The sequence below is a fragment of the Pogoniulus pusillus genome, chromosome 32 (assembly GCF_015220805.1).
Source record: "Pogoniulus pusillus isolate bPogPus1 chromosome 32, bPogPus1.pri, whole genome shotgun sequence".
Lineage (NCBI taxonomy): Eukaryota > Metazoa > Chordata > Aves > Piciformes > Lybiidae > Pogoniulus > Pogoniulus pusillus.
Genome location: NC_087295.1, coordinates 9,470,863 through 9,492,565, shown reverse-complemented (window position 1 = coordinate 9,492,565; position 21,703 = coordinate 9,470,863). Strand labels below are relative to the sequence as shown.

Sequence of the window (21,703 nt, the reverse complement as noted above, 5' to 3'; positions counted from 1 at the left end):
TTAGTATTTGGAGTCCTGAAAGAGTCAGGGAAGTGCTGTCCTTGACATTGTGTACGTTGGTGCCAAAATTTATCTGTGTAAGGACATTTGTTCCACAGACATCCCTTTGGCTGTGGGGCTGCCCCAGGTGAAAGAAAGCCTTTTTGGTTGCCTCTGTGTCAGTTTTGCAGAGACACAGAGAATGTGCAGGATTTTCTCACCATTCGTCTCCAGTGATGCAAGGGGCATTTGCTATTAACCTGCCTGTGATTTGCCTTTCGTCATTGAAGAAAGTTCTGACTTGTTGCATCTTCTTGACTGTCTTTTCCCTCTTGCACTTCAGCTGCTCTTTTCCTCCTTTGGTCTTCATCCTGTATATCTTTCTTGAAGCTCTCTCAAGCATTCTATTCCATTCACTTTGTAGTGTCCCGTCTAGAATTACAAATACTCCAAAAAGTATGCATGGTGTTTAAGATGCAATTACTTTTATTTAGTCTGCCCTGCAATTTACTGGTGTATTTTGCAAACAGTGTAATGTCACTCTTAACATAGCAATTACTGTGCATCCCTAATTAAGCTGGGTTTCCTCTTGCAAGAGTGAGGCTAGAAATGGGACACTTTCCCCTCCCTCTCTCTCTCTCCAGTATTTCTGCAAGGCATTGTTTTAGGAAACAGTTCACTTTCAGAAGCTCTCACTTATGCCACGTGCAACTTGGTGGTTGTTAACTTTCTTCTCTTACTTTTGCTGTCAAAGTCTGTTTCTTTATGTGACCAGAATGCAGGGGAATTGATTTATGTTTTCATGTCCATGTTTTGTTCATTCTACTTATCTAAGAAGTCTCTATGGAAATGCTACACAGGAGTCTTGGTTAGAGTTTTGGTTTGGATGGAATCTGTTGAAATTACTCTCTTGGCACCCTGTATGTTGTCATAAACAATTGCCTGCTGGCTTTTCTTGCTGAGATGTAGAAAGCTACAGTCTCGATTCTGCAGAAGGTGAACTTCCAGGCTGCACTTAGTGCTTAGCTAGGTAATGATTTCTTCTGAATATGTTCATTAAAGAAAGTGTATGCATATTTGCTACTTATATATGTGAAATTTAGTCCTCGAGAGAGCTCTGCAAGCCATCTCTTAACATATTTAAGCTGATCCCGTGAGGTACTGTTGTAGAAATGCAGTGCCTGGCTTAAACAGCCATCCACATTTGGCTGTTCCATTACAAGTTCCTCAAAATCACTTTGTATCTGGCACTTGCTGTAGAAAGCTTTGCAGGAACTGCTCCCTGCAGTAGTACATCTTACCCAGAGAGGAGCTGGCCTTGTCCCAGATGCCTTTGTTCTACTTATGGCAATTGAAAGAACTGAATTTCTAGGCTTTCTGCTCCTCTCTGCAGTGAGAACTTTTTTCAGGGATATGAATTGTGTTTGAGTGTAATTCTGTAGGACTCAGTTAAGAAGCTTTCCCATTTTAAGAAAAGAGAAACTTGCAGCATAGAACACATCTATGTAAAATGGATCTCCCCAGCTCCAGAAACAAAGCTAGGGCAGAATTTGATCACTAATTCCTGATGACTTTGGTACATATTGCAGGAAATAATTAAGTATTTTCCCTTGCTTCTCAGGGTTTAACTGGTGTGTCATCTGCTTGACACTTTCTTACATTAATGACAAAATTTTCCTTCTCTGTTTGATATCTATAACAAATTGATTTTTTTATATATGCACATGAAGAGATTTGTGCTGTTGGATAACATTTCCTTTGAACATGTTGTATCAATGCAGCATTTTCTAGTTAATATTTTGTTCTTTCCTCCTCATTATAACTTTTTGTTGTGCTTAACAGAAAGTACAATACTAAGTTTTTGTTAAATGCCAAAGCCATTTGTTTGCCCACAGCTGGGATGTGCTCTAGTTTAGCCTTGAGAGGCACCAGGCCAGCAATTGCCTGCAGAGCCCTGGAAGAGTTTATGTCTATCACTCTCAAAGTATGCCACACATATAGGGAAATTGATTGTACACCCAAATAAAAAAAGCTCATTTGCTTCTTTTCCAGTTTTCCTTCTGGCATTTCCAGTCTACACTGACCCCTGAAATCACCACGTAGTTGAGACTGCAGAACTACAAGAAGGTGTTGGCAAGCCCATACACTTCCTAGAAGAGAAAAAGGGCAGAGGCCAGGAGCAGTGTTCCAGTATGACCATCACATGAATGGCTGGAACCCCAAGAGCTGCATATCAAGCTTATATTCGTTCTGTTGGGTAAGTTCTCAGCTGGACATAAAAATGTCTTTGTTTCTTTTCTGGCTTCTTTTTATGCCATTTGGAATCAAAGCAATACATTCCTTTTATTTTAGTTATTAAGGAGTTTTATGATTGAATCCAAAATTGGTACCTTTTCTTCAACCTCGTGTCAGAAGATAGTTTATTGAGGTATGGGGGTTGTTGTTGTTAGGGTATTTTGTTGTTGTTTTTGTTTGTGTGGTTTATGTTGTTGTTACTGGTTTCAGTGACAGGGGCTGGAAGGGTCCTCAAGAGATCACCCAGTCCAACCCTCCTGCAGAGCAGGATCACTTATACCAGATCACACAGGATTGCATCCAGGCAGGTTTTGAGTATCTCCAGAGAGGAGACTCTACAACTGCCTTGAGAATCCTGTTCTAGTGTTTTGTCACCTTCACAGCGGAAAAAAAAATCCTCCTCGTGTTTATATGAAGCTTCCTATACCTCAAATGTTGTTGTTGGTTGGTTGGTTTACTTTATTACATATGCAACTCATTAGAAAAATCATCTGGCCCATTCTAGGAGTGACATGGCCAATTTTGACTGTGACAGACTTGTGTTTAATTGATAAGTCAGAAGTGTGTGTAGCCCTCTTGGAATTCCATCAGCTCTAAATCCTTCTTAATGTGCTCCTCTATTCCCATTGGGGGTTTTTTGTTTGTGCTTAAAAAAAACAGCAACAAAAACCCAACAAACCTCCCATTGTTTCACTCATCTGTGGCACAGGGATTCTTGTCTGCCCTCTGTGCTTTTGGAAACCTCTAACTTAAGTAATATAGATCTTTTGTTCCTTAAAGTATCCCTAGGGTAAACTCAAAGATTGGTTTTTTCCCCTGTTTTTGAGAGCTTAGGAGCATTGCCCAGTCTATGGTCCCGAGCAAGAAGTTCTTCCCTTGGAATACACAACATCTGAACGTCCATGCTCTTTGTGGGTAACATTAGGAAGGGGATGGAAGAAACAGACTGGGAAAAGTAGAGGGAAAAAACTCTGCCTGCCCACCAGAGTTCTATATGTGATCTACGACTGCTTTTCTTTAATCTTACCATGTTTTTAAAGCATCTCCTGAGGAACAGATGAATTGGTGTGTTGTTTTTTCTTTGAAAATAATGTGACAAGCATTAATCTTCCCAGTAAGTGATAATCTGTATTTGCTGTTTCCAGAAGAGTCCATAATCCTTATTCCTTAGGGGCAGCTAATGCAGCCAATTTACAAATGATAGAAACACCAGGAAGACACTGTTTTCACAGTATTGTTGTCACTCCTACAGACTGAAGAGAAGCAAATCTAGTCATTTTTGAAAGCTAACTGGACTTCTTGTTTTGACTGTGTGATATATCAACCTGCTCATGTTAGGAAGAGTTGATCTGAGCTCTTGTGAAAACTTGGTGAGGCTAAGAACAGCTGAGAAGAGCCAACAGTCAGCTTTGAGGTGTCAGTGGTATAATATTGCCTAGGTGTAGCACTTTATCACCCCAAGTAAATAAGTGTGTGACTTTTTTAATATTATTTCCATCACATATTAGAATGGGAGGCAACAGGAGTGCAGAAGAAGAAATGGAGACTCAACAATAACTAAGTATTTTTTACCTATTTTCCAAGAATATTTACTGTCTTGGTTTAACTTACAAGAGGCAAAAGCAAGGGTCAAGCCTGAAAGTAGCAGTTTGTGAAGGTTTGGGTCACTGTAGGAAACTGAGAGTCTTTCTTTTCCCTTACTCTTGTAACTGAATGTTGAGTTTTCAGTTATTATTTGAGCTAAGGGAAATGGTGAAAGCAAAACTGATTTTGAGGTGGGATTGAAGATTTCATGTGTGATTGTAATTCCCTTTTAGATGGGGGATGTATTTGTCACTTACACAATGTTCTACATAGCACAGAGAGGCCATGGTCTTCCTGGCTATGTAATCAAATGTTGTGGCCATGGTAATGCTAAACCATGACTTGCCTTTTTCTGTATTTCTAGTGATCATTTCCCGTTGTTGTTTCAGACCATATCATTTCAGAAATTCCCCTTTGTGTTTTCTTTGGGGGAATAAAAAAAGAACAGAAACTTTGCATGACATGGGTTGAAAAAAAATCAGTTCCTGATCTCTGTTAATTTTTCATTACCAGCAAATGTTTAAAACTGTTTTGTTGAGAACTGATGAAGAGCAATGAGATCTCTTAGTTAAGCATACATTAATATCAATAAGAAAGTGTCTTTGGCAGGAATTCTTTCTTATATACATTACAGAATACAACAAGAATGAGAATTGCTTAGATAGAAGTCACAGAAATGTCTTGGAAGCAGAGAAATAAAACCCCAAAAACAAAGCAGCAGAAATCATGAAGAAGATAGAGAGGTATAGAGATGACAGAGGAGAAAATCAGGTCAACAATACCTGTAGACCTTGATCTTCCATAGCTGGGTAGTGCAAAGACAGAAATACATATGTAGTGATATTAATAAAACCCCTTCAAGCTTAGTAATCACCAATGAACTACTGTAGTTTACACACTGTCCTCTGCTATGAGACATTTCTTGAGTTTTTAGATATGCCTACAATGCCATAAAATAATAAATGAAAAATAGTAATGATGCTGCTCCATATGCAGCCATAGAATTAGTCTCAGAACCCCACTTGGGCTAGTGGGTTTTGGGTGTGACAGAAAGTAAACCTGTGTGAATATTCAGGATGGAGAACTTTCCAAAAGGTAGCTGGCTTAGTTAGCAGAAAGTTTGGCCTGCAGAAAGTTTGCTCTGAAATATTTATGGTACAGCTTCTTAGAACTACTCAGTGCTGAGTTCAGAGTTTCACAAGGGAGGACAGTAAGATTTCCAAATGAAATCATAGAATGGTACGGGTTGGAAGGGACCTCTGAAGACCACAGAGTCCAGTCCACTTGCCAGAACGGGATCACCTGGGGCAGGTCATAGAAGTGTAGTTCTGAAAAGCTGAAAATCTAGAGAAGGAGACTCCACAGTCTATCAGGGCAGCCTATTCCAATGCTCCATCACACTTAAAGTTTTTCCTTGTGTTGAGGTAAAACTTCCTGTCTTCCAGTGAGTATCCATTGCCCCTGGTCCCACCACAGGACAGCACTGAAAGGAGACTGGCACCTTCTTGACAACCATCCCTTCAGATAAACATGTAAATATTAATAAGATCTCTCAGCCTTCTCTTCTGCGGATTGAACAGCCCCAGGTCTCTTAGCCTTTCCTCATCAGACAGATGTTCCAGTCTCTTCATCCTCCTCAGAGTCTCAGTTGGACATCTTCTAGTGTATCCCATTTTATGGATAGTATCTAGATCCAGTAATAACCAGCAAAATATATGAACAGTAATTGAACTGGAAGAGAAGGTTCTCACAGTCAAATGCTGCCTGCAGTCAGTATGCCGCTTGCCCGGTAGATGGACTCAAGGAGCTCTTTCTGCTTATGGCAGAAAGAAATGGAGAATTACAAAGAGGCATTCAAGCATTTACTCAGAGATTATTGTTACCCTCTTGCAGGGCTTAGCCACAGTCCAGACAGTGCCCAAACGCTTTCAGGGAACTCTGTCTTGTCGGACATTGAGACTTGAATCATCCCAGGCTTCTGGGGAAAGAGGCAGTATGCAATTGCAGCAGGCAATGGCAGAGCACAGCTGAGAAAGCAGGGAGCCAAGCATGATGTTTACCTGCATATCTCCTTTTATCAATATGGGCCAAGATTAATTGCCCTTTGGACACAGCATAGGCAATCAGAGTGGCAGAAAGCCAAACCTTACCACATTAGGCAAAGCCATAGGCTCGCTTTTACCCAAATTTGGGAAAAGCCCAGGCCATGCACAAACTGAAGTGTGTGTGCTTTATTTGCCACAGGACCCTGGGCAGGGCTTAGACTCAGTGTCTACAGGTTCTTTTGTGCCCTTTTCCAGCACTTGCCTCTCTGGTGGAGGAGAAAAACATGCCTAGGCAAAGCATGACATGTATAAGCCTATTTTGGGCCTAAGGCCTACCACAACAACACAATACTCCAGATGTGGTCCCTGAGCAAAGAGGGAGAAGAATCTCTCTTCACCTGCTCTCCACACTACTCATGTGGCAAATGAAGCAATCTTCTGTCAATCTAGAGCCAAAGCCACTAAACCACTGACCACTGGAAATATGCAGAATATACATAGTGGCTTTCTGCAGTGCTGAGCATGGAAGAGGGCTGTGATAGCAGAGAATTTCTTGAATGCCTTAGAAATACTTTTCACAGACTATAGAAAACTGGCTGGGGGCACTTCCAGCTCTTCTTTGTCTTTGTCATTGCTGCACTGTGTTAGCAAGCAGTTAATTAACCCAAAGATTTTATTCTGATGTATTTAATGGCTACAGTTTTTCAGAGAACAGGCCTTAGTTGCAGTGTCTCATGACTGTGAGAAGGCATTAGTCCTTTCCATCTTGATGGGAGTAAGTAAAAGCAGGAATATGTTATCAGCTTGTGATTATCAATTTATGACTGGTTATTATCCAAGCTATAGAGCACTTGGCAGGGTTTGCTTTCTGTGTCTGTCTGTAAGACCTCACAGTCATAGATTCATAGAATTCTCTGGGTTGGGAGGGGCCTCTAGAAGTCATCTAATCTGACCCCCCTGCAGTGAGCAGGGACATCACTGACTAGATTGTGTTGCTCAATCCTTAACTGCTCTGCTTGTCTGTTCAGCTCTGATGTATGCAAAAGCTCTGATGAATATTGTACTGCCAAGAGCAGAAATTGTCAGAAAGAAAACAACATTTAAGTGAACTCTAATGTTCAAGCCATAATGGCTGATAATTTGGTAAGGAGATTGATTTATCATTGAGCACCTTTAGGGAGCTTAACTAAAGAGGGTGGTTCTTACCAGAAGATAAATATTGCTTGTGTATTAACTGGGGTAATTACAGATGTTTGTTTGGCCCCAGACCAAGGAGATAAGTTTGCTGTCTTAGGCAACACAAAATCCTGTGCGTTTACACACAATATATGGCTTACATGCCACCTGCTGGACAATCCTTATTGTTTCCTTTTGCTGCTCCTGGCAAGTGATTCATATGCTGGCTCTGTCCTGGGAGAAATTTCTTAGGTAGGATTCTTTTTTTATTTCCTCTTTTTTTTTCTTTTTTTTTGATTAAATGCCTGAGTTCTTTGCTACTGTAATAGCCACAGAGGAGGAGAAGCTACAATGGGTAGAGAGCCATTTGAACGTTTTGATCCTACCATGCCATAGTGTTAGGTACCTGCTTTGGTGTAGCAATGAGTTTCTCACATAACCCAAGTGCCTCTCTCTGCACTCTTGCTAAGGGCCAGTGCTTATCCTGACAGAACAGCATGAAAGCAGTGACAAGGGATTGGAGAATTGTGTTTGAAGGGCTAAAGTTTCCCTAGCAGCATGTTTTCCTTGCCTTCCTTTCTCAGCAAACTTGTTAATAACTTGTTAATAACACATTCCCTAGTGAAACAGATTAATTTGGAATGTTTGTTTTTGTTTGTTTGCTTGCTTTCTGTTGGTTGCTATTATAATAAGAAGAAAATGAGCCATCTCTAATGGAGATTCACATTCTCTGCTTGTTGAGAGCAGATGCCAGTACTCTCACTCACTGTCAGACTGTCCTCGTGGACTAACTGAACTCAGCAGTGCTGCTTGGAAATACTATGCACAGCCAATAGGACTACTAGGACTAGAATAGGATAGAATCATAGAATTGTTTCAGTTGGAAAAGACATCCAAGATGATTATGGAGCCCAGCTCTCAACCTGAGACCATCATGCCTGTTGAACTTGGTTCTAAAGTGCTGTGTCCACACATTTCTTGAACACTTCAAGGGATGGCAACTTCACCACCTCCCTCAGCAGCCTTTTCCAGTTCCTAGACACTCTTGCAGTTAAAGACATTTTTCCTAATACCCAAACTAATCCTCCCCTGGCACAGTTACAGGCTTCTTCTAGGTGAGAAAATCAGGTGCTACCTGCATACTCTTAATGTAAAAAGAAGCAAACACATTCCAGCACTCTTGCATCCAGACTACTCTGGCCTATGAATCATGGAATCATAGAATCAACCAGGTTGGAAGAGACTTCCAAGGTCATGCAGTCCAACCCTTGTTTACTGGAAAGCAAGCAGGCAAAAGGATATGGTTTATAAATCACACACAATTAAAATAGTAGTAACATTTGGATCATCTTCTACTTGTGCAGACTGAGAGCAGTCCAGCTGCATCAGGAGTCAGGAGAACCAATTTCTGGTCCTAAAACTATTTTATTCATGTTCTTTTTTTCATTTATGTCAAGAAATACTGGTGTAAGCAAAGCTGGCTAGAACAGATGTCTTGTAGGAGCTGTGACTTATTAAGTTCACAGAATCACAGAAATGTTCAGGTTGGAAAAGCCCCTCAGGATTGCTAAATCTGACCAATATCCCTACTCTGCAAGATGCATCCTAAATTATATCCCCAAGCATCACATCCAAATGCCTTTTAAGCACAGCCAGGGTTAGTGATTCAGCCACGTCCCTGGGCAGCCCATTCCCATGCCTGACCACTCTGTGAACTTTTTTTCCTGATGTCCAATCTATACCTGTCCAGTTGCAGCTTGAGGCCATTCCCTTTATGGTGATAATGTTAGTGTTCTGTCACTATTTACTTGTGAGAAGAGACCAGCAGCAGCCTCTCCACAACATCCTTTCAGGTAGCTGTAGACAATGATGAGGTTTCCCCTCAGCCTCCTCTCCCTCAAACTAACCATCCCCAGCTCCCTCAGTCGCTCTTCATAAGATATGTTCTCCAGGCCCTTGCCCAGCTTTGTTGCCCTCTTCTGCACTCACTCCAGCACCACAACATCCCTGTTGTAATGAAGTGCCCAAAATTGAACACAATACTCAAGGTGTGACCTCACCAAAGCAGAGTGCAAGGGAACAATCACCTACCTACTCCTGCTGGCCACAGCCAGGATGCCAGTGGCTTTCTTGGCCACCTGGGTACACTGCTGGCTTATACTGAGTTGCCTGTCAATTAGAACCCCCAGGTTGTAGTGATCCACTCAGCTAAATTTTGCTTTTGCCACTTAAACTCTAAACATTTCTCATGTGAGCACATTTCATAGTTAATATTAGCATTGTAATGTACTTTTGACCAGAGTAGGAAGCCATGTAATTTTCTCAGTCACTTAGTACAGTCAGAGGCTTGTTCATATACAAGATGTCATTGTACTCCCTTGAGAAGTTTTAGGCTCTGACAATAGATCTGCTCTGGAAATATTCAGTGGTGTCTGAAGGAACCAAGGTGTCTTTCTGACATATTTTTTTATCCTTTCATTTACTACTTAGTAAGTTCTGGAGATCAGTGAAATATAAGTGTGTTTACCATTGGACAGAGGAAAACTGTTGACATTCTTCACATTCTGTCTGTAGAGCACGTAAAGACTTTTGGAATGAATCCAGTCCAACTTCTCTTGTGCCTGAACTTCTGTGTCTGGTGAAATCTTCAGTCAGAAACAGCTGATATAAGAGAACATCTCATTATTAAGGCTATTTCACTTCTGGGATTTCTTTGGTTTGGTTTGGATGTTTTTTGTACCCTGCTGAACCACAGCAAAAAAACACCCATCCATTTAGGGACTTAGAATTGTTGGACATAATTTTGAGCAGTCTTGGGGTGGTTCTCAGGAGTATACTGTGCTCTAGCCTGTCCTAACTAACATGGAAACTTAGCTACTCCCCAAAGGCTGCTTGGTCCTGGCGGGATACCCAGATCTGGAGCCAGGTGTATTATACATTTTGCTGTGTATAGTTTGCACTGTTCACAGTGGTGAGCAGTGGCCATATGAGTGCATCTAACAGCTACAAAAGAGATGAGTAGTAAGACCCTTCTTTAATAGTACCATTTCATTAGTGAGGGGAGCCCTTGGGGTTTTTTTGTTAATTCAGGAGTGAAGAAATGACATAGTGGTGTGCTGTTTCTGTCACTGTCATGGAAGGAGGCAAATCCCACTTGTGATAAAATGAGTAACCAAGGCCAGAATACTGTGCTGCCATCTAGTCTCATCTAGATAAGCTGGAGAGCTGGGCAGGGAGAAATGTGATGAAATTTGCAGAGGGCAAGTATGAAGTCCTGCATCTGGGGAAGAGAAACCCCATGCATCAGTACAGGTTGGGAGCTGATTTGTTGGAGAGCAGCTCTGGGCAAAAGGACACGGGAGCCTTGGTGGACAACAGGGTGACTGTGAGCCAGCAGTGTGCTCTTGTGGCCAAAAAGGCTGATGAGCATCCTGGGGTGCATAAATGTAAGTGTGACTAGCAGGTCAAGCAAGGTTCACCTTCCCTCTACTCCACCTTGGTGAGGCCACATCTGGAATACTGTGTCCAGTTCTGGGCTCCTCAGTTGAAGATGGACAGAGACTTGCTGAAGAGGGTGGAAAAAAAGGACTACGTATGTGATTACGGGACTGGAACATCTCTCTTGTGAGGGAAGACTGAGAGAATTTGGTCATTTCAGTCTGGAAAAGAGAAGATTGAGGAGGAATCTCATAAATGCTCCTAAATGCTGGAAGAGTGCGTGTCAGGAGGTTGGGACCAATCCTCTGGCAGTGGTGCCCGGTGACAAGAGGTAATGGGCACAAACCTGAACATGAGAATTATATCTAAAAATGAAGAGGGTCTTCTGTAATTTAAGGTTGAGAGAGTGCTGGAACAGGCTGCCCAGAGAGGTGGTGGAAGCTCTGAAGACATTCAAAAGCCACCTGGGATATGTTCCTGTGTGACTTTCTCTAGGTGAACCTGCTCTGGCTGCAGAGGGCTGGACTCCATAGCCAGAGGTCTCTTCCAAAACCTACTGCTCTCTGGTTATGTGAAGGCAAGTCAGTCAGTCAGTCCCTTTATTTCATAGAACATAACATGGCTGTATTCGTGCATTAATAAATGTATGTAATATAGTGGAAAGAGAGAAGCAGATTCTGTGCTTGGGAGCAGGAAAGCTAAATCCTACGTGGGCAGTTTTTTTACTCCAACACTTGAAAAATGCAAATCTTTGGCTTCCAAATATCACCTAATCCTTCTGTTTTCATTATGCTTTAACTGATACAAGGCTTCCTGTGCAATGAGTCACAGAAATGTTTATTGCACAGCCTGACAAAAGATGTAGAGATCTCATGTGAAACATGAAGCTGAGGCATCGTTCTCTAAGCATGATCTTTTACAAAGAAGCAAATTAGGAAGTGTCAGTTTCTGATGAAGATGATGAAGACATGATGGTTAGTTAAAGCAGCTTGACTTAGTTCCCAGAAGGATAAGCAGTGTTCTCTGTACACTTGTATTTCCACCTTTCTGCAAACGTGCATCCATGTTTCTGGAATTGCAACCCATATTCATTGCTTGGCATTTTTAGGGTTAAAAACATAGATTTAAAAAAATCCTTAACCCCATTTTGTCTCCCTGAGGTGTTTGAAAGGGAGGCCTGTGGCTGTACTGTTATAAATGGGTTGATTTAAACTAATTTCCTTTTTCTCTTTTCTTTCTGGCTCTCAACCATGCATTTTCATGTTCAGTAGTTAGCTTTGGTTTTAATCTGAGTAGAACTCAAGACTAATTTAAAGATAAGAAGCAGTGTTGGCACTTCAGCACAAGTATGTAAGCCAACCAAATTTTGGCTGGAAATTAAAAGAAGGTTCTTGACCGTTAAAATGTTCAAGTAGGCAAAAAGAACAGAAAAAAAAGAAGGAAGAGCTTCACAAATTTTCAGCTGAAATTAATGAAATCACAAGGGATTGCAACTGATAGATCAGGAAATCTCTTCAGTTACTGGATTTCAGTCAAGAAATGCTTCACCTTCATAGGTTCTGGCAAGATTTTTTTCAGGTTTTATCAGCCTGGTTACTTTCTAGATAATTAAAATTATAATGAATATGGCACTGTGTTAAGTTTTTCTCAGGGCAGGTGAGAGGCAGATCCATGGAGCACATCTCTTAACTAGCAATCAAGCTTCATGTTAAGATGTAACTGACCAAGAAAGAAATATCTGTGGTTTCCAGATACCTCTGGAAACCAGAATTAGAGAATCAGTTATCAGCAAGTGTTTTCCCCCGTGCTATGGTGAAATGCTTCAGCAACACAATCCAGACACTGCACGATCATAGATTCCATGTGGCTCCCCATGAAGGCAGAGGGCATTTGGTCCCTGATAATAAAGCCAGAGGAGGCTGTGACAGGCAAACTGATCCAAATGTGCTCGCTCTCTCTGTCTCTTCAGCAAGCACTGACTCAGTCTGAGTGAGGAGCTCTGATGTTGTTTTGGTATCAGAGAGAATATGAATCAAACACTTTCACCAGCTCTTAAACTGCTTTGGAAATACCATGAGCAGTACCTGTATGTGTATGCAAGGTGTTAGTTCTCCTTCTCCTCATGTACGAGCTGGAGAGGAAGGATTGATTAAGTTTGTGTCTCTTGTCGCCAGAAAACAAAGGGAGAGATTACTGTGCTTCCGCAGAGGGGAGAAGGAGCAAATTGTTCTGATCTCTAACTGGTGGTGCAGCTGACTGGGCTGACTTGAAGATTTCATTAGAAAAGCACAATACTGTGTTTCTTTTGTACAGCAATCACTCATCATCAAAGATCCCCTATCTCCAGTTTGTGTGTGTTTTACTTAGAGAGTTGATGATAAAATTGATGGAACTACTAGAAGACCCTTTCAGGTGGCAGAGGTGACCAGCCTAACATATAGATAGGTACAGCACATTTTGGCTTCTGAGAGAAGAGACAAGGGCAAATAAATGTTTCTTTTGTTCAAATTTGGAAATAGGAAAACTTTTTTGTTTGCTTGCCTTCCCCCCCACACACTTAGAGAATAGGCAAACTGTTACTCCAGTGAAAACTCTGCTGGTATGAATGGGACCTAGCAATGTCGACGTACAGAATCATGGAATGCTGGGTGGAAAGGAGTCTCAAGAATCATCTGGCTCAATCTGACTACATGAATGCTTTTGTTCACCCAAAATTTGCATTGGTTTTAAGTAAACCACTGCACTTCGTTGATTCTTCGGTTGTTACTGTGGTGGTTAGAGTCCATCAGAAATGCCACACCTTCTGTGATAGAGGAGGAACAGTAAAAGAAAGGAAGGAACAATCCCAGCACAACTGCCTCTCTCCTTGAGTTATTTTTGTATGAGTTGCATACAAAATGCTGCTAAATGCAGTATTTTCTTTGATTTGTCTGATGGTTTTGTTCTTTCTTCCTATCTCTTACTTATTTGGAGAAGTTTGCTTTGTTTTGCAGTTTGTTTCTTTTTTTCATTTGTTATTGTCATTTCTAGCTAACCTCAAAGATTAGGCTGGGTGTTAACTAGCAGATTTCAAATCTGGACCATGCTTGCAAGGAAATGGTACTCAGAGCTTCTCATGCAGCAGGATGCTTCACAGTTCCCAATGTGATTCCACAGTTCTCTGTGCGATTACTCAGATCTTCAACATGAGTGAGCCAGCATGGTGTACGTGACTAGACAGAGGGGTGGACAGTAGAATCTCAATTCTAAGGTAGACTTCATTGTGCCTGTATTTTACTGTCTACAGCTGTGCCAGGTAGTAAAGGACCTTCTGGTAAAGGAGAGGAAATAGGTGCTTTAGTGGTGTTTGACTCATCTGATCATATGCAACTTCTAGTTTGGGGTAACATGAATCTTATTCTGGATGTCAGTGACAGGCTTGACTAACTCCTTGTCAACTGTAAAGGGAGACTGAAGTGACAAGTTCGAAGTTAGATGTCTATATTCAGGTGAATCCTTCTGTGATTTGTGAAGGAGATAGGTGCTATCCTTCTCTTTTTTATCCCTTCCAGCAGTTGACTTGTAACCCCATAGTCTGCTGGCTGAGCAGCAGAGTGAATGCTACAGCAATCAAGGTCTGGAATATAACAATAAAACTGAGCTGAACAGAAGACTAATGAACAAAAAGATGCACTTTTTCTGGGAAGAACAGATTCTTCTATCTTTATTGCCAGAATATCCCTGTGAGTGTCTCTATTAATGCAATAGGTACTTCTGAAGCCACTTGCATCATCAGACCTGCCAGTTTTGCAAATAACTGGTTTGCAGGAGGTGTGATTGAGACATACCCTGGAGCTGATGTCATCTTCTGTGCCTGTATATGCCCAGGGGGGTAATATTTTGCCAGATGACCTCTAAGCAGGCTGTCCACAAGCTGATGAAGGAGCAGCCATGTGGATGGAAAGCACCTAGAAAAGAGATTGTGCTGAATTTACAGCTTTTCAGAGTGGTCCTGATATATCCTGCAACTCTCTGTAGAGTGGTCTTCCCTAGAGGTAGAAGTGACAAGCAACAAAATCATTCACTGCTGAAGATGAGTGAGTAGAGAACAGTCTTTCAGTCTTTCATTTGCATCTAAAATGCTCCCACGTTGGCAGGCATTCCGTGGGTAGAACAATGAGACCTTACTTCATCGTGAAGCTGGAAACAGAGTAAGACTCAGTGCTTTTATCACAGCCACACTTATAATTAGGTTGCATTCCATGTTGGTTCTTGAAGAGATTGCATTCTTTCCAGTTCTCAGCATTTACCAGAGAGATTCCAAGTCTTTTTAAATGGAAAAGAAAATAACCTGCTCTTCATCCCTTTTTTTGCACAGAGTACAGCCCTGTGGACCTTGACACATTTCAGCGTTTTTCACTGGGATACTGAAGGTCTTCCACGGTTCAAAAGTGACAAGTGGTGCTTTAAAATACCTCTCTGCACTCCAATAGCTTCAAGGAAATGCAGAAATTTCTACAAGATAACACCAAATTGCTTTTGAACAATGCATGGCAAAAATGTGTGCACTCTATATATGATGAACACTTCTTCTACTGGTTCCATCTAGCCTACCGCTAGCTCTGTCGTGTTTTCTTTATGGGTAGCAGAAGGCATTAGCCTGTTAGCTACAGTCACCTTGTTCCTCCTTTTTATAGTACTTCTCATTCAAGTTCTTCAGCCTTTTCCTCTTAGACTGCATTTGTAATGATTAGATTTTCCGTACTTACTCACACTATTATCTCCATCAAACCACTAAGAGGGAACTTTCAATTCACTTGCCCTGATAGGCAAGAGGCTGCTGATTTGTCTGCCTGGCTATAAACATTCCATTCTGGTCTCAGAGCCAGTGGATCTTGTTTACAGCACTTGGAATCTGGGTGATTTTGGACACTGTTCATAGATTCTCGTGCTTGTTCTGTATTTGGATATAATATTTACTTACCTTACTTAATATTTTCTATGATGCTTCAAAACCCTTAGTAGTGGAGAGTAAGTTGTGGATCGGTCTCTTCTTCCAGGCAGCCAGCAACAGATCAAGGGGACACAGTCTCAAGTTGTGCCAGGGTAGGTGTGGGATGGGTCTTAGGAGGAAGTTCTCCACAGAGAGAGTGATTGGCATTGGAATGGGCTGCCCAGGGAGGTGGTGGACTCTCCATCCCATGAAGTGTTCAAGAGAAGACTGGATGAAGCACTTAATGCCATAGTCTGGTTGATTGGACAGGACTGGGTGCTAGGTTGGACTGCATGATCTTTGAGGTCTCTTCCAACCTGGTTGATTCTATACTTCTATGATTGTGTGTCACATTGCAGTAAGTTAACATACTACAGTCTAAGCACCTTTGGTGTTTATAGCTAAACACCTATGCACTGTTGTAGTAGCAGGGCTTTGGTCTACCCAATGTGACCTCTTTGTATTTTTTAAATTAAAATGTGAGATAAGATCAAGAAGTAGAATTCTTTTATCAAAGCCATGTATTTTCTCAGGTCTAGGGTTTCAAAAAAACAGCTGAAAAGGGTCTGAAAGCCAACTGATTTTTCTGTGGCCACACCCCACAGAAAGGGGCTCCAAGTCACCGTGTGTTTCATAAACACTGTGAGAAGGCTTTGTGCTTCAGAGGAAAAAGGATTTTGTCTTGGAAGATAAATCTGCATGACTGATGTGACTTGGTTGGGCACTTCCATTCTTGTTTTCTTAGGGGTGACTATTGTCACAGAATGGCAGGTGTTGAAAGGGACTTCCAGAGGTCATCTAGTCCAATGTCTCTGCTAAAGCAAGATCATCCAGAGCAGGTTGTCCAGGATCACAATGTCCAGATTGGTTTAGAATCTCTCCAGAGAAGGAGACTGCACACCCTCTCTGGACAGCCTGCTTCAGGCCTCCAGCATCCTCACAGCAAAGAAGTTTTTCCCTAAGTCCAAGTGAAATCTCCTGAGTTCAAGTTTCTTCCCATGTGCCCTTGTCTTTCACTTGTATTTTACTTTAGATCTACATGACTTTCTGAATACTTAGTATCACTTGATGTATCTCTTTGTGTGAGTGGGTGATATCTGCACCTATGTGTTCTCCTCTCCAAGGGATAATAGAACTGACTGATGGGCTGGTGCTAAAGCCCCTGACACATAAATAAGGCAGCTTGCCCGTAGACTCCTCCACAGTTCTGTTGTCTCTCAGATTGCTTTTGTGTGTTTTTTAATCACAGAATCACTTGGTTGGATAAGACCTTAAGACCATCAAGCCCAACCATAACCTGACACCTTCCCATACACAAATGTTAGACCATGTCCCTGAGCTCCTCATCCAAACGTCTTTTAAACATCTCCAGGGATGTTAACTCTGCCACTTCCCCAGACAGACTGTTCCAGTACCCAGCAGTGTCTTTGGTGAAGAAATTTTTGCTGATGTCCAATCCAAACCTCCCTTGCTGCAACCAGGGGCCATTTTCTCCTGTCACTTGCTACTTGTAAGAACAGCCCAGCCCCTACCTCACTTCAATCTCCTTTAAGGGTGTTGTAGCCTCCTTTTCTCCACACTGATCAATTCCAGCTTCTTCAGCCACTCCTCAAAGGACATGAGTTAAAGACCCTTCACCAGCCTCACTGCCCTTTAGAACTCTTCCTGCTCAGTTAGGGATCTTTCTGTTTTCCAGACTGCAGGAAACATACACAATTTTTATTCAGATAACACCAGACTGGATGGCAACCTCAAAGTGCACTGCAGTGGTTATTGCAGGAGCCATCACATAGATGCTTATTATGGTCTCTTAGTTTCACAAGTGTCTGGCTGCACCTCTCCTGCTGTTGTGGTAGTTCATAGCCTTGAACTACTGATTGCAGAAAAGACTTTAAAATCGCTTCTTGGATTAGATGTCTCCCAACTCCAGACAGTGAACCCAGATTGTTTTGTGATGTGCAGATTGAGACCTAGAGAAGTGAAAGCTGGAATGCAGCTCCTTATAAATTAAGCTCAAGTGGTCTTTATGAAAGGCCTCTGCATTATCAAACCTGATGAGAGGCTGCATGTCATTGGGTATGGTTGCAGATGCAACATTCATACACCAGAGAGCTCTTCACATTGTGTATCTCCTATCAAGGCTTCCTTTTTGCTTTTGGTATCCCAGTGTGGAAGGAAGAACAGCACAAAAGACCACAGAGCAGCCCTGCAATTTATACTTTGATTTTATTTCCTTGTCAGTACTGCTCCCTTAGTTTTTTTCCTGATTCTTTGGAAAGAAGTAATTTCATTCTCAGTCTCATCTTTATTACTTTGAAAATGGCTACCTAGATGTTAGGAGCAATAATTTGTGCTCAGCACTGCTGGCTTGTTGATGGACATGCATGTATGCTTTTGGGACCTGGTTTAATGGCCACAGTGTTCTTAGATTGACAGTTGGATTTGATGATCTTAGAGGTCTTTTCCAGCTGAAACAGTTGTATGATTCTGTGATATGCTACTACACTCTGCTGACTGCTTCCTCTGAAATAACATCAGCGTAACTGTGGTGGTGCTACTCTGAACAAGGAGTGAATAGGCCACCTATTTTTCAGGGTGTGGGTATTGCAGCATTAAATTTACATGACAGTTACTATGACAGTAACATTACTAGAGCTTTTCAGACCACTATACCAGTCAGCACTCAACCTCCTTAGTTCACCAAAAGCCTATGCTATTTTTTCCCATTTAATACAGTAGAAGGATTAGTGTCTTTAATGAAAACCTTCAGCTGGTGAATGGACACATTTTCCAAGGCATGTGATAGAGTAGTTCCATTGTGAGCTGTGGGTTGACCCCATCTAGTCAGAGGCTAGGCTGGAGCTCTTGGGCTGCTCAGAAGCACCCCTGAAGCTGAAGCGGTTACTACACCTGTATAGCCATGGAAGTCAGCATAAAGCTCATCCAACCCTTTCAGTTTTAGAAGAAGCTGCCAGTTGCCCGTTGTCATACAGTTTGTGTGCTGAATGCAAGAACACCAGACATTAGTGTGTAGAAATTAGAAGCCTAGCAGAAAGGGAAAAAAAGAGAAACAGGAGGTGCAGAGGAAATTGTCTGACAGGCAGGTGTGCAGACAGGCAAAACAATATGCAGTTATTTCTTCAGTGTAATCACATTCAGGTAGTTTGCAGGAGCTGATTGACACCCTGCTCTCTGCTAGGGGACTTAATGAAAGGCAGTCATGGAATTGCAAAATGCATCAGGTTGGAAGGGACCTTGAAAGGTCATCTTGTCCAATCCTTCCTGCAGTGAGTAGGGTTGTCTCCAACTACATCAGGTTGCTCAGAACCCATAAAATTTGGCCTCGAACATCTCCAGGGCTGGAGTCTGCACCACATCTCTAGGCAACCTGTTCTAGTATTTCAATTCCTTCATCGAAAAGAACTTCCTTCTGTTGTCCAACCTAAATGTGCCCTGCTCCGGTTTCAAGCCATTGTCTCATGTCTATCATTGTCCTGCCATAGCCTTATGTAGGTCGCCTTCATGTATTGAAGTATAGCTATAGTGTCTTTGCAGAGCCTTCTCTTCTCCAGGCTCCAGCCCAACTGTCTCCACAGGAGAGGTGCTCCAGTCCCCTGATAATTTTTGTGACCCTCCTCCAAACTTTCTCCAGCAGGTCTGTGTTTCTCTTGCATTGGGGGTCCCAGAGCTGGACACAGCATTCCAGGTGAGGTCTCACCAGAGCAGAGAAGAGTGGCAGAATCACCTCTTTTGACCTGCTGGCCGTGCTTCTTTTTGTGCAGCCCAGGATGTCCTTGGCCTTTTGGGCTGCAAGTGCACATTGTTGTCTCATGTTCAGCTTCTCATCCACCAGCACCCCGAAGTCCTTTTCTGTAGGGCTGCTCTCCATCTCATCATCCCCCAGCCTGTATTGATACCGAGGATTGCTCTGATCTAGGTGCAAGACCTTGCACTTTGCCTTATTGTACCTCGCAAGATTCTCCTTATCCCACCTCTCCAGCCTGTCAAGGTCCCTCTGGATGGCATCTCATCTCAGTCTTATCAACCACACCACTCAGCTTGGTACCATCTGCAGACTTGCTGAGGTTGCCCTCAGTCTCACTGCCTAAATCCCTGATGAAGATTTTCAAGAGCACTGGTCCCAGTACATACCCCTGAGGGACACCACTAGTCCTGGAGTCATAATGGAGAATTGCCAGAGCTTCACATTGAGCTATACCACTCAGGTGCCTTACCACAATCAATTGTAGGAAAGGATGGTTTGAGTGGGCTCTGGATACTCCTTATATTGTAAGACATTAATAAACTATGGTTTATTAATGTGGTAATTGAGACTGAATGATGCGACCAATATAACAGGGAGGCAAATATATATTTACAAAGAATGGTTAAATGCTTCAGTAACTTCAGTGCATTACTCTGCTAACCTCTTGCAATCTGTTAAATATGTATTGAGTAGATAATGAGGCTATATCCTTGGTAGCACACATTATTTAACGTAAAGCAGCTGTTTAAAGCTACTAGTTGGGAATTATTCCAAAACCTTTACCAAACAAGTTCCCAAGATGAGGGCTGTAGATCGCTGTCAGTTTAAAGAAAGAAGTCTTGTCAGATTTTGCTGGCTCTTTTCTCCATTTCCATCTGTTAATTTGCATTAAAATATGGCTAAAAATACATCAGTTCTTCTCCAATATTACTTTGCTGTGGAAGTATTTACTGTATTCACCAAAGTGGTGTTGTGTACTCGTCTTGGAAAAGCTTTCCAGTCACACGGAGTCTCCTCAGGCAGGCACAAATGCTAGCAGAAGAAGAGCTGACATTCTCTTCTCTAGCATTTACCTTTCAGGCTGTGCATTAGTGAAAGGATGCTTTTCTTCCCCATACAAATAACAGAAGGAAATGTTGCAGATTGATTTCAATTCCTTCTTTAAAGGTGACTGGAAATACTTCCAACATAATTGCACTAACTTTCAATGATATGACTGTATTTCACTTTCTGTGCATTTTATTCAACATGGGCCTTCTCCTGCGTATCCATGCATTGCCTAGGAAGTGGTTTAAGCTGAATTATGGGAGGACTAATATAGAGAAGGATTTTAAATGTAAATTGAAATGCATTTTTTAAATACACTCTCAGTAAAATCTCTTTTATAGGTTGATACTCAGATACAATGTGAGTTTAGTGTAGGTGCTTGGAAAATAATGAACATCTTCAGTGTTATTTCATACATTTAGGGGAAGCACAGTGTTTGTCTCTTTGGACTGTCAGGATGATATTGGACTGTCAGGAGATATTCAAGACCTTCCTGGATGCGTTCCAGTGTAATGTGGTATAAGTGATCCTGCTCTGGCAGGAGGGTTGAACTGCACAGCCATTTGAGGTGCCTTCTGGCCCCTAACATTCTGTGATTCCGTGTGACTTCCTCAGGTGTGGTAGGAATAAATAGATAAGGGATAAGGTATAAATGTAAGGGGTAAAATCCTATTGCCATTTGATTCCGTAGCAAAACTCCCACTGGTTTAAGCAGTACTAAAGATTCCACCTTACTCATCGAAGGCACACATGTCAAGACTGGGATCTAAAAAGCAATTTAATGTCTTTGTGTATACATTTGTGTAATGTATTATTACTTTTTAAAAAAGTAAATAATAATTCATAATATTAAAAGGGTATAAAATACTACTGATATTGGTAACATCTATATATATAAGAGACAAGGCACCTATGTGATCTAACGAAGAGAAAAAGAGAAAATTTTCAAGGTTGTTGAATATCCTGGAGCTACTGGGCCAGATGCCATGGGCTGCAGGGCATCAGCATCTCTGAGGCAGCCAGCACAGCTGACCTGAGTTGGCTCCAGGTGTATCCCTGCCTGTCAGCAGTAATACTCAGCGTGAAGGGAGAAGTCTGGGGGGTGAATCGTGTTTTGTTAGAGCCTTCTGCACAGGTTTCTCCTGACCATGTTCTTCTGCTTCCTGTTCCCAAGGTTTGCCTTCTTCTTTCGTGTTCTGCACCTTAGCTGGGTTGAGTGTATCTTTGTATACTTGATATTTGGATCAGTTTTGTTGTTTCATTGAATCAGTTTTTATTTCAACCTGTGGCTCTTCTTTTCTTCTCTTTTTTTTTGGGAGGGGTCATCAGGTGATAGAGTAACTGCTAGATATGGGCTAAACTTAGACACTGAGTTTAAAACTCTGGTTGTTGTACCAGAGT

The 21,703-nt window shown here is 41.9% G+C and overlaps 1 protein-coding gene across 2 annotated transcripts in view; it reads left to right on the top strand.

Moving 5' to 3' along the window:
* Positions 1 to 21,703, top strand: part of CNTNAP2 (contactin associated protein 2) — a 1,124,907-nt gene that overhangs the window by 47,505 nt on the left and 1,055,699 nt on the right. For both annotated transcript variants that reach the window (XM_064169555.1, XM_064169553.1), the window contains exon 2: positions 2,032 to 2,236. The gene's annotated coding sequence lies outside the window, so the exon portion shown is untranslated. The remainder of the gene's footprint in view (positions 1 to 2,031; positions 2,237 to 21,703) is intronic.